Source organism: Mauremys mutica, chromosome 6 (genome assembly GCF_020497125.1).
Source record: "Mauremys mutica isolate MM-2020 ecotype Southern chromosome 6, ASM2049712v1, whole genome shotgun sequence".
In the NCBI taxonomy this organism is placed as follows: Eukaryota; Metazoa; Chordata; order Testudines; family Geoemydidae; genus Mauremys; species Mauremys mutica.
In genome coordinates, this window is record NC_059077.1 from 91350113 (window position 1) to 91360825 (window position 10713).

Below are 10713 nucleotides of genomic sequence, written 5' to 3' on the forward strand. Positions count from 1 at the left end.
TGTAATATTTAAAAAGGGCTCTAGAGGTGATCCCGGCAATTACAGACTGGTAAATTGGTACCGGGCAAATTAGTCGAAACAATAGTAAAGAATAAAATTGTCAGGCGCATAGAAGAACATAAATTGTTGGGCAAAAGTCAACATGGTTTCTCTAAAGGGAAATTGTGTCTTACTAATCTATTAGAGTTCTTTGAAGGGGTCAACAAACATGTGGACAAGGGGAATCCAGTGGACATAGTGTACTTAGATTTCCAGAAAGCCTTTGACAAGGTCCCTCACCAAAGGCTCTTACGTAAATTAAGCTGTCATGGGATAAAAGGAAAGGTCCTTTCATGGATTGAGAACTGGTTAAAAGACAGGGAACAAAGGGTAGGAATTAATGGTAAATTCTCAGAATGGAGAGGGGTAACTAGTGGTGTTCCCCAGGGGTCAGTCCTAGGACCAATTCTATTCAACTTATTCATAAATGATCTGGAGAAAGGGGTAAACAGTGAGGTGGCAAAGTTTGCAGATGATACTAAACTGCTCAAGATAGTTAAGACCAAAGCAGACGGTGAAGAACTTCAAAAAGATCTCACAAAACTAAGTGATTGGGCAACAAAATGGCAAATGAAATATAATGTGGATAAATGTAAAGTAATGCACTTTGGAAAAAATAACCCCAACTATACATACAATATAATGGGGGCTAATTTAGCTACAACAAATCAGGAAAAAGATCTTGGAGTCATTGTGGATAGTTCTCTGAAGATGTCCACGCAGTGTGCAGAGGCGGTCAAAAAAGCAAACAGGATGTTAGGAATCATTAAAAAGGGGATAGAGAATAAGACAGAGAATATATTATTGCCCTTATATAAATCGATGGTACGCCCACATCTTGAATACTGCGTACGGATGTGGTCATCTCATCTCAAAAAAGATATACTGGCACTACAAAAGGTTCAGAGAAGGGCAACTAAAATGATTAGGGGTTTGGAGAGGGTCCCATATGAGGAGAGATTAAAGAGGCTAGAACTTTTCAGCTTGGAAAAGAGGAGACTAAGGGGGGATATGATAGAGGTATATAAAATTATGAGTGATGTGGAGAAAGTAGATAAGGAAAAGTTATTTATTTATTCCCATAATACAAGAACTAGGGATCACCAAATGAAATTAATAGGCAGCAGGTTTAAAACAAATAAAAGGAAGTTATTCACACAGTGCACGGTCAACTTGTGGAACTCCTTACCTGAGGAGGTTGTGAAGGCTAGGACTATAACAGCGTTTAAAAGAGAACTGGATAAATTCATGGAGGTTAAGTCCATTATGGCTATTAGCCACGATGGGTAAGGAATGGTGTCCCTAGACTCTGTTTGTCAGAGGGTGGAGATGAATGGCAGGAGAGAGATCACTTGATCATTACCTGTTAGGTTCACTCCCTCTAGGGCACCTGGCATTGGCTGCTGTCGGTAGACAGGATACTGGGCTAGATGGACCTTTGGTCTGACCCAGTACGGCCATTCTTATGTTCTTATGTTTATGTTCTAAGCTACTGTGCCTTTCATTTAAACACGTATATGTTATTTTACTGGTTAAAGATGCAGCTCTATGCACTTCAATTTAAGAATTGTGTGTACATTGTACTGTCAGTTAACAACGTTAGGACTTGGATCCCCAGCTGTGGCCTAGGTATAAACTCCTCAGCAGAGGCAAAGGAGCCTTTGCATTCCACAAATTCTAGGCCAGCTGTGTACCAAACTGGTCATTTGATGTCACTATCAGCAGCCTGAAGCCCGTTGTATATTATGCTGGCTGCTAGTGGCCCCAAGGAACCAATATGGCAGTTGGGAATTGTCAGGGTGTAAGGAAGCCTGGCCACATCTCTTTTCCCCAGCCATGCCTAATACTAATCCTTGGTGGCACAGAGAAAACATAGCAGCTCGTGTAGCACCCCATGCCACCCACAGGGAAGGAGTGCTGTAGAAAAGCTGCTACCGCTGCCCTACAATGCTAGAGAATCCCTTTACATTGTGGTGATCCTTTAGGAGCCTATTATGCCAGCTTTAGGGCCATTTTGTACCAGCAGTGTACCAGCAAAGTGGCCTCACTACTGGGGAGAATCTAGCCCATGTTGCATAATTACATTGCAATGACTGGGACTAAGGAAAAAAGTAAATTGAAAGCGTTATTTTTTTTTCTTTGCAGGAAAATTTATACCCTGTAAGATGTGTTAATTGGATTCAGTCTGGCTGTGTTCCACATCTGCTAATACACCCATTAACCTAGATAAAACCTTAGAAATGGCAGTTCAGACATTTTTTGCTGCTTAAGTCCACTGAGCTGGCAAATAGGCAACCTGTAGATAGTTTGGGGGATTGAAAGTTACACTGCTATTTTTAGGTTTGGACCAATGCAACAAACAAACAAACAAAGAATGGTAAGCCCCAATAGACTGAAGGGACCAATGTAGGCCAGACACAGTTTTAAGGTCAGATAAGCTTAAAGGACAGAAATGAATGCTTTATGCAATCTGAATGATATGGAATTCCAGCTTTCAAATGTCATAAAGCATTAATCTCCAACTCAAGTGGTCTGTGAAATGTCTGCTGCTAGAATTGTGTAGGAAAGACTGTTGCAAAAGTGCTTAGTGGCGTACTAGTAAAAATGCTCTCGGAACTGGAAACATTTTCCAAGCTCTGCTATTGGACCAATTAGCTGAGAGCAATTTTATGAATGAGCCCTCCAGGCCTCAAACCAAAACTACACCTAACTGTTTTAGCTTTGTGTTTCAGCCTTCGGCTGCTGCTCAGAAGTAGGGCTGTCAATTAATCTCAGTTGACTCATGCAATTAACTCAAAAAAATTAATCATGATTAAAAAAAATATAAATTAATTGCACTGTTAAACAATAAAATACCAATTGAAATTTATTAAATATTTTAGATGTTTTTCTACATTTTCAAATATATCAATTTCAATTACAACACAGAAAAAGTGTATAGTGCTCACTTTATATTATTTTTATTACAAATATTTGCACTGTAAAAATTATAAAAGAAATAGTATTTTTTAAGTCACCTCATAAAAGTACTGTAGTGGAATCTCTTTGTCCTGAAAGTGCAATTTACAAATGTAGATTTTTTTGTTACATAACTGCACTCAAAAACAAAACAATGTAAAACTTTAGAGCCTACAAGTCCACACAGTCCTACTTCTTGTTCAGCCAATCGCTAAGAGAAACAAGTTTGTTTACATTTACGAGAGATAATGATGCCCACTTCGTAATTACAATGTCACCTGAAAGTGAGAACAGGCATTTGCATGGCAGTATTGTAGCTGGTGTCGTAAGATATTTACATGTCAGACTCGCTAAAGATTATATGCCTCTTTGTGCTTTGGCCATTGTTCCAGAGGACATGCTTCCATGCTGATGATGCTCATTAAAAAAATAATTCATTAATTAAATTTGTGACTGAACTCCTTAGGGGAGAATTGTATGTCTCCAGCTCTGTTTTACCTGCAATCTGCCATATATTTCATGTTTTAGGAGTCTCGGATATTGACCCAGCACGTTGTTCGTTTTAAGAACACTTTCACTGTAATTTTGACAAAATGCAAAGAAGGTACCAATGTGAAATTTCTAAAAATAGCTACAGCACTTGATCCAAGATTTAAGAAGCTGAAGTGCCTTCCAAAATCTGAGAGAGACGAGGTGCGGAGCATGCTTTCAGAAGTCTTAAAAGAGAAACACTGATGCAGAAACTACAGAACCCAAATCACCATAAAAGAAAATCAACCTTCTGCTGGTGGCATCTGACTCAGATGATGAAAATGAACATGCTTTGATCTGCATTGCTTTGGATTGTTATCAAGCAGAACCCATCATCAGCATGGACATGTCCTCTGGAATGGTGGTTGAAGCGTGAAGGGACATATGAATCTTTACCGCATCTAGCATGTAAATATCTTGCGACACTGGCTACAACAGTGCCATACAAACACCTGTTTTCACTTTCAGGTGACATTGTAAACAAGAAGCAGGCATTATCTTTTGCAAATGTAAACAAACTTGTTTGTCTGAGCGATTGGCTGAACAAGAAGTAGGACTGATTGGACTTGTAGACTCTAAAGTTTTACATTGATTTATTTTTGAAAGCAGGGTCTTTTTGTACATAATTCTACATTTGTAAGTTCATCTTTCACGATAAAGAGATTGCACTACAGTACTTGTATTAGGTGAATTGAAAAATACTATTTCTTTTGTTTTTACAGTGTAAATATGTGTAACAAAAATAAATATAAAGTGAGCACTGTACACTTTGTATTCTGTGTTGTAATTGAAATAATTATATTTGAAAAATGTAGAAAATATCCAAAAATATTTAAATAAATGTTATTCTATTGTTGTTTAACAGCATGATTAATCGCGCAATTAATGTTTTTAATTGCTTGATAGCCCTAATCAGAAAGTCCTTGAGTTCCGACAGAATTGTGCTCAGTAACGTCATTTCCAGTGATAGGTATGTGTTAGGACATCATGCCAGATGTATCCAGACACGCTGGAGAAGCATAGAAGATGGATGTATCTGGCATGGTATTTAGCACTGGATTGGTGTTGTCAGTTAAGATGGCATTAGTGTTATACCAATAAAAACCAGCAGGATCTTATTAAGAGGGATAAGGCAAAGATGCCACATTTATTGTAAATACCATAACAAAACAAAAGACAACAGTAAACAACATTGTTTTACTACTTATTTCTTATACACACACACATATATTCATTCACACAATCATTCATTCAGGTTCTGTATAGATGTTATAGTTACCAGCCTAGATGTTGCTCATGCCAAGTTACTGGCCAGGTATCTTGGTCATGAGGATGGAGCCGAGTCTGTGTCAGATGCATCTGATGCTCCTGGAGGCTGGCAGCAGAACCATAGACTCGGCTCCATCCTCATGACCAAGATACCTGGCCAGTAACTTGGCATGAGCAACATCTAGGCTGGTAACTATAACATCTATACAGAACCTGAATGAATGATTGTGTGAATGAATATATGTGTGTGTGTATAAGAAATAAGTAGTAAAACAATGTTGTTTACTGTTGTCTTTTGTTTTGTTATGGTATTTACAATAAATGTGGCATCTTTGCCTTATCCCTCTTAATAAGATCCTGCTGGTTTTTATTGGTATAACATTTTGGTGGAGAATAGCGAAAGGGGGATTATTGGTATTTTTGCCTCACTTATTGTAAACCATTCTGTGTGCACACAACCGGCTCTACAGAGCACGGTTCTATTTCTGGTTAACCAAAACTTGCTGGCCCCCGTGTGGGTAGCAGGAAAATAAAGAGCTCATAAGATTTTTAACAAAACCTGCTGGCCTCCGTGAAGGTAGTAGGAAACATAAAATTGTTAACAAAAACTGCTGGCCCCTGGGTGGGTAGTAGGAAAAGTAAAATTATTAACAAAAACTGCTGGGCCCCGTGTGGGTAGTAGGAAAATTGTTAACTAAATCTGTTGGCCTCCGTGAAGGTAGCAGAAAAAGAAATTATATATATATATATATATATATATCAGGAGCAACAAGAGGGTCCCAGGGACCAGACAGTGCTGCTCGCTGAACAAAATTTAAAATGTTTAAGAAAAGGCAAGGGAACACAGTCCCAGAGGAAGAAATGAAGTTAAAAGTAGCTTCTACCTCACCTTTTATTAAAGAGATAACACCTTTTCAGCAAATTCTCCAAAGATATGGGCACAGTCCTTGGACTGAACAAGCCCTTGCAGATATCTGCACCATTTTGAACCTAGAGGATAGATTGGCCCAATATATCCTCATATGCAAACCCCTAGATGCAGTAAAAAGAGATGCTACAGGGATCTGGCTGCTGTGGAAGGCTTGTAATGACAGCTACCTCCACCTAGCAGCCTGTAAAGAGGAGAAAATATCTCTAAAAGAAAAACTATCCCAATTGGAAAAAGGGGTAGAAAATTGGAAAGTAATGGCACATTGGAAAGAAAATATGTGAAACAACCATTGTAAGCTGCTCTTTTAGGAATTAGGGGTTATAGTGCTTAATATTTACCAATTTGGTTTTGTTGTGCTTGGTGGTTGTTCACAACTGTTGGGAAAATGTTTAAGAAAACACTGTCTAAAGAGATCCTTAAAAACAAACAAACAAAACAACAAATTGGCTAGGTACCTATTAATATATAAACCCTCAACTCCGATAAAAAAGGAAGCAACTGCAGTTTGGCTTCTATGGGAAACCTGTAATAAGGTATTCCTTCAATTGGCTAAATGTAAAAACAAAACAAAACAGCTGCATCAAGATTTAAAACCTCTGCTGCAAAAGCAGAAAAATAAAAATGTATGTAGTACCCAAACCCAGTTAAGTGCCCTTAAGGTTGGGTACGGAGAGTTAAAACAGCACTCTCAAATCCTACAACAGCAGTAACACCAGAAGAAGGAACATTTGAGACCCCAGAAGGGGCAGGTTTTTGGAACCCCTCTGGAGAGTGGGAAGGGGAATATTTGGGTAGATTCCTCCTCCCAGGGGCAGAATGCCATTGCAACAGTAACAACAGTGCTTGCTTCTGCCTCAGACCTCCAGGCCATGGCAAAGTGGCTGGGGATTTTAAAATAATTTGGTTTTTTTTACACCACATAATTAGCATTTGTGCAGCCCCAAGTACCAAACACACTGTGGCAGAGACTAAGCAGGGTCTGCCATGTGGAAGCACTGTGCTAATTTATTTTTAAGCTTTTATCTTTCAGGCTCTAAAACCAAAACATCAGGAGAGCTGGTACCAGCTGAAGAGTTATAAAATACCATGGTTATAGTGTCGCGACAAAGTCTGTGTTCAGTGTTCTGTGTTGCATGTTCTCTGTTGCATGTTCTGTGTCTGTCTCTAGTGGTGTCCTGTGCTAGCATTGGGTCCAAAAAAAAAATACTACACTAGACAGAGCAAATGTCTTTTTCTCTCTCTACTTACCCCATGTCCATCCAACTTATCAATCACCACTTGTGTCCAAAAGACTTTGGTCCCTAGTGCATCAGGTTTATTTTTTGTTAGGTTTTCCACACTTTTCTCTACACTCTGGTTCTACTTCCCTAAGTCCTAAAGGGTAGTTCTTGGGCCCCCATAACCTGTAAGACCTTGGCCCATAATTGCAGGGCCCCATCTTTCAGGTCCCCAAAAACCTCTTAAGTACAACTGTTAAAAATAGGGAATTCTGCAACATTTTAGCAAATAAATGTTAGTTTAAGTCCAAATCAGCTTAACCTTGCATGACAACTATAGTCCTCCAACAAAATCTTATTTGTTGTGTGTGCTTAAGAAGGTCCTGACCTCAGTAACTTTTATTGTTTGATGGCTATTGCAGCATCAAACTTGGGCCTCATCTTATGTAACAATGTACCCAATTATTGTAATGGTTATGGTTTTATTGTATTCCCAATTATAATAACTATAATTGTTTGGATTTGTGTTTAGGTTATATCTGGTGTTTAGTCAATTGTAATGGTTTTAGTTATATTCACCTGGTTATAATTGTTTGGTTTGTTTACAACAGATCACCTGTGCCCTACCATGAGCAACATCTAGGCTGGTAACTATAACATCTATACAGAACCTGAATGAATGATTGTGTGGATGAATATATGTGTGTGTGTGTGTGTGTATAAGGAATAAGTAGTAATGGAAACAAGTAGGAAAACATTGTCTTTTGTTTTGTTATGGTATTTACAATAAATGTGGCATCTTTGCCTTATCCCTCTTAATAAGATCCTGCTGGTTTTTATTATATTGGTACAACATTAGAAGACCACAAAAGGTTTGATTTTGTTTTTTCTTTTTGACAGACTTCTTCCCTGTCCCTCTACTTGACCTCTCCTGCCATCACCCTTAGAAGGCCCCATGTTAGGATGACCCTTGCCTCACCCAAGCAGCCTGAACCCAAATCCATTTCAACCCTGGCAGTGTTGCTTCATGCAACACAAAATGCTCTTTTTCCCAAGGAGTTGAATGTGCTGCCCTTGCAGGACTTCCACAAAACCTCAATTCTGATCCCAAGTCACCAAGCAGATCCCCAGATCTTGGCTTCCACCAGGCAGGATTCTATTAAAAAGAATGGAAAAGCTCACATCTGTCTTGTTGCTGTTTTTGCAGTCTATCTGCCCAAAGCCTGAACAAGCCAGCATGTCCATTTACAGTGTTAGTAACTTGAAGGGGTAGAACTTTCCTAATTTTCCTTTGAAGCATTCATGGTGCCTGGAGGGCTAGAAATATTTTATTTTAAATAAGATTTTATTTTGAAGAATTTTAGCATAATCCATAGCAATATTGACATTTTGTGGTAATGAAGAAGCACTCTGGAGTGTATTAAATGAAAATTGCAGCGTACTATAACATACAATACATCCTAATCACTACATCTAATTACAAAGAAGAGTAAATCACTAAAAACATTAAATGTCTTAAGTATAATAAAAGAATAAATAATCAGCTAGGAATCTGCCATCTTGCCGTTTCATGACGCTTTTTAGGACTCAGGAAATTCAGCTTTGAATTTCAATGCATGCCAAAGAAGTCAGCTTTCAAAGTTGTAATGAGGTATATTAAAGGGACACAGCCATCTTAAAATTCACACCTAATCTAGTGTGCATTTGGCAGCCCTTTGTGTATGTATGGGTTCATTTTTTTCTCTTGAATAGTGAATTAGTCACTTTCCCCAGTTGTTTGTGTCTTTCACCCAGCAACAGGGGGAAGAAAACTATCTGTAAAAAATAAAATTTAATTGTAAAACCACAAAAATTGGGAGAGGGGAATCCAGGGCAGGAGCAGTAATTTTAAACTTTTTACTTTTTTTCCTGTTACTTGATTATATTTCAAGTTGAAAGTGTTCCTTTAAATGGAATTGCTGAAGTATTGTCTATGTTTGTTTCTTTAAAAAAAAACAACATAATAGAGCTTCCCTTACATAAGCATCCCTTGTATCATGCATTCAAATCCTCTCCTGAATTCCCTATGACCTCATCTGCAGCTGTGGTAGAGGCAACAGGAGTTATTTCTCCTCAATGATAACATCCAGAAGGACTGTTCTGGTCTTCTGAACAAAGCAGTGAGCCCAAATTATCTCCTTTCAGGATCACATTCAAGTACTTATCCCTTTGTTAAATGTACCACTTACACTATTTTGTATATAACATTAACTAGATACAGATCATTTTGGCAGCTTTTATTGGGAGCAGTGTCCAAACAGGAGGGCAAACTTACTGGGCTAAATTAATTCAGAGATGGTTCCTAAGATGAGAACATCCTCTTATGCTTACTATATCCTGCTTAGACTTATTGACACCTGCTCTAGGACCACATACAGTTGTATAAGTTAGTGTAACTTACACACCAAAGAGCTAGGAGGAAAGGTAAAATGGAGTAAGTTAAAGTTGGCTGGGTGGTACTTTAACTTACCTTTTCTTCTAACTCCTCAATGTTTAAGTTACACTGGCAAATTCCCTTACACGTGGAAAGAGTGATTGTAAGTAGATCTAATATTAAGTGGTCTAAGTGAGTGTGAGTAGGTTTAAACTCCACCTCTGTATCTGGTTGGCTGCCTTCATTGAATTTTCAATTCAATACAGTTGTAAGCTCAACTGTAAAAAGTATGTAAAAGTTCATAAGATGTTCATAACACAAAGCATGAAAGGCTGACAGAAAAACTGAATTAGTCTAAACAAAAAGACCAATGATACAACTCAATGACTTTGTAAAGAACATTTCTTGGTAAACAAGAAAGGTGTAGAACCACAATTGGCATTTTGGAAACTAGGCCTAATTGGAGGACAAAATGAGAGAATGGACTATTCCACACATCACTCCCTTTTGGGATCCTTAAAAAAAAAAAAAAAAAAAAAAAGAGACTTTGGGGGGAAAATGGACCACTGGAGTGAGTTTCACCATCGGAAAAAGAAGCTGCATTTTCTGTCTTTGCTGTTCTTTTCTCTCCCCCTTTTGTGTGTGCTGTCTTGTTTTGTCTTCTTAGGAAATGGAATTGGATTTTAACAAAACAATCCAGCCCATCTCTACTAACTTCTCTTTCTCCCCCCCACCCCACCAAAAAAAAAAAAAAAAAAAAGGACAGTTACTACCATCTTTAATACCATAAAAGACTGTCAAACTGGGGGTGGGGTGAGGTTGTCCTAAAAACTCTCTCCAGCTAAAGGGAAAAAGAGACAAGGATATTGTTAAATGGAAACCTTACTTTACATTTCAATGCTTTAACCTTTTTTCTTTCTTTCCTGTTTTTTTCATAAATAGATAAAAGGATTTTCAGTGGTGTTTGCCAGGGTAGTAACCAGGCTGAGGTCTCTGTATACCAAACCCTGAACCTTGTTTGACACTGGTAAATGTTGGACAGTGACTGGGTTATATTAACACTGTTAACTTCCTGGGCCCATATAGTCCATCTAAATTAAATACAACACTTCCTTGGTGGTAGATCCCCCCCGCCCCCACCGTTCCAAGGTCAGGTGTCCAGGCTCATTTTATTAGCTCTATCAGAGGCTGTTTCACTGTTGATTGTAAGGCATTGCTACTGACCTGCCTGTGACATCTGCATGGCTGATGGGGTAATTCTCTAGTACCTTGGTTTCTTTCTTTTCAAGAGTTGTCAGTGGATAGAGCTGGGCCATTACTCCTCTCTCCCCAAGGACCCTCTCATAGACTTTAAG